We start from the raw sequence: 8,904 nt of genomic DNA on the forward strand, positions 1-8,904 counted from the left end.
AGATGCATGATATCTCAGGATTATGAAGCTCCAGGAGAATCTTCCAGAAAATTAATACAACCTATGCTGGCTCACAAACAAAAGTTATTGACATAGCAGAGGTACTGACACAGTGGAGAAGAGCTTTGGATGCTCAGTATGGACTTATTTGAAAAGCTGACATACCTTTTATAAAGCCTCTGAGGCCCCAGGTATGCTCTCAAGATCACCGATGCATCATTCACTCAATGATTTAAGAACCCAGCCAGGCTGCACGACTCCTCTTACAGGTCATTATACCTCAACAGAAATGAGGGGAAAAAGGTTCCCAGCTGACCTGCAGGCTGGACAATATACTGTGCAAGGCAGAAATTAATTGAGCAGTGGGCCTTGGCAGTAGAGGACATTTACTGATTCATTGATTCACTCATTCTTTCATTCAACAAATATTTATTGAGCATTTACTACATGGAAGGCTTTGTGCAAGATGCTGTGGCTACATGTGTGAGCCAAACAGATGCCGCTTCTAGGACTTTTACAATCCAGGGGGCACTCCACTTTGGATTTCCACCACCACCACCACCCTCCTCCACATTATATCAAGCATGTTAAAATGCACACTCTTAAACAGACACTGTTGCTATACAATTTTTGAAAAACAAATTTCAACAATCCCTTTTAAAATCATATAAAAAAATACTCAGGAATAAACCTGACCAAGGAGGTGAAAGACTTATATGCTGAGAACTATAAATCATTGATAAAGGAAACTGTAGATGATTCAAGGAAATGGAAAGATATCCCGTGCTCTTGGATTGGAAGAATTAATATTGTTAAAATGGCCATACTACCCAAAGCAATCTACTGATTTAATGTGATCCCTATCAAATTACCCATGACATTTTTCACAGAACTAGAACAAATAATCCTAAAATTTATATGGAATCATAAAAGACCCAGAATTGCTAAAGCAATCCTGAGGAAAAAGAACAAAGCTGGAGGCATGACCCTCTCAGACTTCAGACAATACTACAAAGCTACAGTAATCAAAACAGCATAGTATTGGCACAAAACAGACATATGGACCAATGGAACAGAATAGAGAGCCCAGAAATAAACCCACACATCTATGGTCAATTAATTTTCAATGAAGGAGGCAAGAATATACAACAGAGAAAAGACAGTCTCTTCAGCAAGTGGCATTGGGAAGGCTGGACAGCTGCATGTAAGTCAATGAACTTAGAACACAACCTCACACCATATACAAAAATAAACTCAAAATGGCTTAAAGACTTAAATATAAGACAGAACACCATAAAACTCCTAGAAGAGAACACTGGCATAAATCATACCAATGTTTTCTTAGGTCAGTCTACCAAGGCAATAGAAATAAAAGCAAAAGTAAACAAATGGGACCTAATCAAACTTATAAGCTTTTGCACAACAAAGGAAATCATAAACAAAATGAAGACAACCTACAGACTGGGAAAAAATATTTGCAAACAATGAGACCAACAAGGGCTTAATTTCCAAAATACACAAACAGCTCATACAACTCAAAAAAAAAAAAAAAAACCCAATCAAAACAGGCAGAAGACCTAAATAGACATTTCTAGAAATAAGACATACAGGGCTTCCCTGGTGGCGCAGTGGTTGAGAATCCACCTGCCAATGCAGGGGACACGTGTTCAAGCCACGGCCTGAGAGGATCCCACATTGCTGCGGAGCAGCTAAGCCCGTGTGCCACAACTACTGAGCCTGCTCTCTAGAGCCCGTGAGACACAACTACTGAAGCCCGCATGCCTAGAGCCCCTGCTCTGCAACAAGAGAAGCCACTGCAATGAGAAGCCCACGCACCACAATGAAGAGTAGCTCCCACTCGCCGCAACCAGAGAAAGCCTGTGCACAGCAACGAAGACCCAACACAGCCAAAAATAAAAATAAATAAAATAAATAAATTTATTAAAAAAAAGAAGACATACAGATGGCCAATAGGCACATGAAAAGATGCTCAACATCGCTAATTATTAGAGAAATGAAAATCAAAACTACAATGAGTTATCACCTCACACCAGTCAGAATGGCCAGCATTAAAAAGTCTACAAAGAACAAATGCTGGAGAGGGTGTGGAGAAAAGGGAACCCTCTACACTGCTGGTGGGATTGTAAATTGGTGCAGACACTAAGGAAAACAGTATGGAGGTTCCTTAAAAAGCTAAAGATAGAGTGGCCATACGACCCAGCAATCCCACTGCTGGGCATATACCCAGAGAAAGAATTAGCCACCCCGCCAACTGTCAATAATGTCAAGGTTTACTAACCCTGCTAATAAAATAATTGTATAGACTAAATAACCATGTATGTTGAGAAACTCTGTCAGAACCAGAAGCTGGAACTCCAGGACAACATGCCGTCGTTCAAGGAATAATCTATTGTTCTTTCTTTTCTACTAAGGGCAGGCAATGATGAGAAATGCTATCATGCATGGGACAAATAGAAGGAACCAGAAAGAGGAACATTTAGAGAAAAATCAAGCTATGACTTAATCATGTTCTCTGGGTACATTCCAGCAAGACAGGTGGAAACCTGGGTTGAACTGTAATGACTGAAGGGGCAGGAATCCTTAGCCAGCATAAAGGCAGGCCATTCTTGTATAGTTGTACAGGACATATACTGCACAATCTTAGAGGGCATCATTCATATTTTATTAATTATATATTTGTATATTTGCTCTGAAATTTTTCTCAAACATAGCACTGAAGCGTCTTAGGAAAATAAGGTCTTTTATAATTTTCACTAAGATGTTATATGGGCTGCTTAGCATTAGCTATCATATTATAGTTTTTTGATAGTTAATCTCAGGTCCATATATACTTATATCTGAGGACCTGGGCCCTGGAGGCCTTAAAGAAAAGAACCTTCCATGTCAGGGATATCGAATTATTGGTAGACCTTCTAAAGTATCAGTTGACCTCGTGAGCTCACACTCTGGCAATATTCCTGGAATCTCCTCATTATTACTTAATATCAAACTCTTCAGAGTGCTCATGGGATTGTTTGCTCAACTCTTCCCCTTTTCCTTCTGGGAAGCTAGACCATATTTCACAGCATCCCTTGCCATTGGGTGTAGCCATATGAGTGATTTAAGGCCATGAAATATGGGTGGAAGTGCTGGCTTGGTCTATAAAACTCTCCTATGTACAGTTTTCCACTCTCCCCATCGACTGTCTAAAGATAGAGAACTCCAAGGGCCTACAGAAGGATGGAGCCACAAGAGGGAAAGATCCTGGATCTCTGATTGTCCATGTGGAACTCTCACCAACCCACTTTGCACTGGAACACAAAGGAGCTTTTATATTAATCTTTTGTAAATTTTACGTTGGTTGTTACAACAGTCAGCTGACCCTCCCCAGTACATTGGAAGAGGAAACTGTAGTCATCAAGTCTATAGGGAGAGTGATACAATACAGCGTTTAATGCCTCAGAACCTGGATCCAAAGGACCTGTGTGTTGAATCTGACTTTTGCTACTTTCTACTTGTGAGACCTTAACCAAATTTACTTAATACCTAACTCCCAAGTGTGTTGTGAGATTTAATACATGTAAATTGGCTAGCCCAATGTCTCACCCGTCATGAGCATTAGTAACTGCTATTCTGAGGCTGATACTGGAACACTCTGATTATGCATATGCTGAAAGAAGCTAATGATACAAGACCAGGCTTTGTCACCAAATTCAGATCTTCTCCAGGACCCTTCCTTCAGCATAAAATGCCATCAATCTCTGACCTAGAGATGAGTAACTTTGGAGAATCCCTACAGCACAGGAATGGAATATGTGGATATAATGGTGTTGCCTAGAGAACCACACACACAGCTCAGTTTCAGCTTGCATCAGTTTGAGAGGGGTCCCAAATATCTGTACTCCCTGAGGGATTCTCCTGAGAGCCCCACCACCCACCATAAGACCATGGGAGAAGGAGGGAAAGTTAGAACATGCACAGATCACCTTATGCAAAGTCACTTTGCCAAGGTGAAGTGGTCCTCCAATCATTTTGTTTCAGGACTCCTATTGTACTTTAAAAAATAATAAACGACCGCAGAATCCTTTTTTTTTTTTTTTTTTTGACCACACCAAGGGCCATGTGGGATCTTAGTTCCCCTACCAGGGATTGAACCTGCACTTCCTGCACTGGAAGTACCGAGTCTTAACCACTGGACCGCCAGGGAAGTTCCTCAAAAATCTTTTGTTTGTGTGAAAAATATCTATTGATATTTACTATGTTAGAAATCAAAACTGAAAAATGTTTAAATATTTATTCTTTTAAAATAAGAACAATAAGCTCATTACATGTTAACACAAATAACATTTTAAATGAAAAAGAACTGTATTTCCAAAAGAAAAAAAATTAATAAGAAGAGTAGGACTGTTTTATATTTTTGAAAATCTCTTTAAGATCTGGCTTAAAGAAGCCAGCTGGATTCTCATATCTGCTTCTGCATTCAATCTGTTAAGATATCACACACCATGTAGCCTCCAGAAAACTCCATCAGGCGTTCATGAGAGAATGAGATTGAAAAAAGCAAATAAAATCTTAGTATTATTATAAAAGTAATTTTGACCTTGCAGTCCCCCTGAATGAGTTTTGGGGATCCTCAGGACCCCAAACTACATTTCACGTAGAAGTGGTAGCCCACGCCTCAGCGCCCAGGGCTTGCTCATTTCTCAGTGCTTCTCAGTATTGGGCAGTAGGACTTGTGACCTGAAATGCCTATGTTTTCTTTTAAGTAATCATACATTATTATACCCTGAAGTATATGAGGTATACATGTTATCTTCATTTGAAGAAGAAGTTAAGGCACAAAGAGTTTATTTGTTCTTCCAAGGTCATACAGTGAAACTCCCTGGAATCCCAATCTTGAGTTTTCTTCTACCCAATCAAAATTCTTACTTGGTCCTGATACTACACTGAAATGTCTACTTAATTCACTGTTGAGTTGATAAATACAGATAATCTGAGTATAGTATAGCTTCCACCAGTGACCCTAGCTCTTGTCCAATTCTACCTTGAGGCTATACTTAGCATTTTCTATGCATCCTAACAGAGATCCAACTCGATAAGTCAATAACACAGTCAGGTATTTTGTGAAATCTTGAGGGAGAGAGGTGGATCAAGATGACTCACACGGCACACTACTTACAGGAAAGTCTGTTAATTTCTCTAACTGACATTTCCGCCATTGTTTCCCCATTTCCGGTCACTTCATCTCTCCTTTCTTTCTTCTCTCACCTAGTCAATCAGAATCTCGCTTCATTATGAAGGAAAATTTAGCTTTCACCCTTAGTTCATAATCCCCACTCTACAAAAGAAAACTCAGTGATTCGTGACTATTGCTGCTCCTTTGAATGCCTCTTAGAGAGTACAATTCATTTGGCCACATCTGGAATAATTCATTAAGAGAAATATGATGACAAAACTTTTTTACTTCTGTCTTTCATTTCTACTAAGTATCATAAAACTAACCTCAGGCTCATAGAGCTTGAGGCAATCTCAACGAAGTCCTCTAATTTATACTCCTGTGAGTATGATACCACACTCTGCTTCTATAGATACATTTATACATCTTATATATAAAGAGTCCATGAATTTCTCCAAATGCAGCACTGCAGTTTAAAAGGTTGAGTTTACGCTGTCATTAAAATCTATATTCTGTTGCATATTATATCAAGGCAATAGAGGTAAACTCAATATATCTCTGTTTCACCTTCATATGTTTGGGGAAATTCTCACGTCATTACTGTCTTCTCTTCTCCAGGCTAACTAAGCCTATCATCTTCCTTAATTTGAAACTCACATGTTATTTTATTTCTCTTTTTTCATTTCCTTAGCTTTCCCTAGACCCCCCTCGAATTCTTCCATATGCTCTTTTAAATCTGCAGGCCAAAATTGCACCCAGCCTCTAATAAGGTTGATTTTTAACCATGTAATGTACAGTATATATGATTGTAAGAATTAATTCAGAATTTTTCATCATTTCCTATTGATGACATCAGTAACGTGTTAATTTTAAGATTAAATTAACAATTCCTCTTCCATATCATAGTGAACTAGCTACTAAAATTAGAAGAAGGCAAAGAAACAGCCCTAGGGTGTTAAATTATTCTTTTTTTTATATTATTCAATGACAACGCTCAAATACATATACAACACTGAACTTTTTATAGTGGAAGCTTTGGGACTTATGTGTGACTCACTCAAAACCCCCTTGAAAGAACAGGACCAAGTGTTTATTTTTATAATATGTGCCCCCAATCCCACAGTGCTGTGGAGCAAGGACGAACACTTGGCCTAAGGTCAACCATCATTATCAAACCAAAAATTAGCCAAATCCTTTCCCTTGAGAATTCTTGTGGTTGTTAATAGACAAAGAGTTAAAGAGAGAGAAAGAGCTTTCAATCCCAGCATCTTCCCTTCTCCTGTTCTCAGGGAGCTTGGCCACTTTCTAATTCCTGTGTCTGAGTGATTGCATAGTATAAATGTACTACAACTCCCTTCTTCCCGTGACCTAGTTTGAGATTTCTAACTCTTGGAACCCAATGATTCCTAGCCAAGACCATCTTCGCCATCCAATGACTTAGGTATGGGAGGCATGCTCCAAATCTGGCACAGCCCTGGACATCCAAGCCAACCCTGCCCCACCTCTGCTCCTCAGTGGCAGATGTTCTCACTGAGTACCCCAGACGCGCAAGAGGCCTTTCTGATTCCAATGACAATGCCGGTGCCCCAACACTGACTTGGAAATGGTTTTGCTCGTTACTAGGTTTGTTAATAGCCAGCAGTGACCTGCTGTGGACCTTTATATTTCTTAAAAATAAAAATTATTCAGCAATTTGGTATTAAAGAAGGGAAAAGAAAGTGAGGTAAGAATACTTCTTGTCTTCTTTGCTGTCCACGTAAGTGCATACTTAACAGGTTAATTAATGGTTCTTGATGAAGAGAGTTCCAGTGGATAATTCCACTTACTAGTATGTAGACAAGGCAATAATGGAATGTAAGAATTAAAATTAGGGGCTTCCCTGGTGGCGCAATGGTTGAGAGTCCGCCTGCCTATGCAGGGGACACGGGTTCGTGCCCCGGTCCGGGAAGATCCCACATGCCGTGGAGCGGCTGGGCCCGTGAGCCATGGCCACTGCCTGCGCGTCCGGAGGCTGTGCTCTGCAACGGGAGAGGCCACAACAGTGAGAGGCCCTCGTACCGCAAAAAAAAAAATAAAAATTAAAAAAAAAGAGAGTCAAGCAGGCTTTTGGAAGAAGGTAGATTCTGAAGTGGTACTGAGGGGTTTTAGAAATCAATAATAATATTAAAAAAAATTGAACACTCTGTAATTCACTGTTTGCTTATTTTTCCTAACCACTCTATGTGGGTTATATTGAGAATTAAAGTATTTTAAACATAAAAAAAGAATTACCCAGATGAAATGTGATGTGGGGAACAGGAAGAGGGTATATCGGGAGAAAAAGAAGCAGTGCATACAGCTTAATATGTTCAGGAAGCAAAATGGTTGGAACATGGATATTGGGAGTACCATTTCTTAAGATCTGATAATGAAATTTTTTAAGTCAGTAATATAGGTTGCAGCGAGGGAGGGGTGTGGTAGGTGCAGCACAAGCAAAAGAGTATGTACAGAAGAGCACCATCTCTGTCTGAGTGGAGTGAAGGAAGCATGCTGGATGGAGAATATGGGGCCAAGCCATGGGGGCCTTGAGTGCCAGGCTCATGAGTTTGACTTAACCTCAACGCCAGTTGGTATGATATTTGTAAGTGGAATGATAACGTGTCCTTCCATTTGGGGGAAAAATTGATCTGGGTTCAGTATCATTTAAGGAGAGAGAGTGCAAGAGGTAAAACGCAGCACGAGGAGAGGACTGCAGGAATGTGGACTGAGATGATAAAGTCCTAGATGAGGATGGTGGGCATGGAAATGTAAAGAAAAGATAGACTCTAAGAGACGCTGTCAATAAAGACCGATGTGTGTGGTGACTGACTTGGTATAGGGAAAAAAGAAAATGGAGAAATTTCAAAGACTAGTCATCCAGTTAATTATTCAACAAATATATACAGCAATAAATACATACTCTCTGATGCTGTTATAGCAGAGAATGGTCTTATTTGTTAGCAAGCAAAACGGAATCTAGTTATCTCAGGTACAAAAGGAATGGATCATAATGCCAGGGGCTCACAGCATCAGTGAGAGCTCAGAGGGTCAGGCTTAGAAAGATGGCAGATCCAAAACTGCCCTGCAGCAGTCTTTCTAACCCGAGTTTCATGAGAAAATTAAGTTGTACCACCCTAGAGCATGCATTACATACAGTGATTTAACTCCTCTCCTATGCACCTAAAATGGCACTAGTTATAAGCCATCTTTGGCAGAATTGACAAATCTGTCACTCAGATCATTTTCAGTTTCTGTGGCTCAAATGAGGTACCCTAATTGAGAAAGGCTGGCTGGGGGCTGAGCAGAAGGCACCTCAAGATGGTCCTGGCCACACACTATTCACTGCCTTTGTTCCCATACTATTGCTTCATTTGCTCAAGATTTAAAATCCCAGGAGCATGGGGAGAGTTCAAGCACCTGGGAAGGCTTTTTTAAAAAATGCTTTAAAATGGATCTTGAAAAAAAAAAGGTGAGGGCTTGCAAGTCCAGCAAAAAAAAGATCACCGTGTGCAAAGACAGAAGGTTGAAAGGGCTCGGTTGGCATGTTTGGGAAATGACGACAAGGGCGATGGGGCGGGGATGTGAGACTGGGGGCTGAAGGCAGAAGATGAGGTGGGAAATGCAAACAGGCCTTGAAGGTCTGTTCTAACAAAGAGTGTAGACTTTATCTTCTAGGCCCTGAAAAATTACTGAAGTTAGTAAAGTCTGAG

Source organism: Mesoplodon densirostris, chromosome X (assembly GCF_025265405.1).
Source record: "Mesoplodon densirostris isolate mMesDen1 chromosome X, mMesDen1 primary haplotype, whole genome shotgun sequence".
NCBI lineage: Eukaryota > Metazoa > Chordata > Mammalia > Artiodactyla > Ziphiidae > Mesoplodon > Mesoplodon densirostris.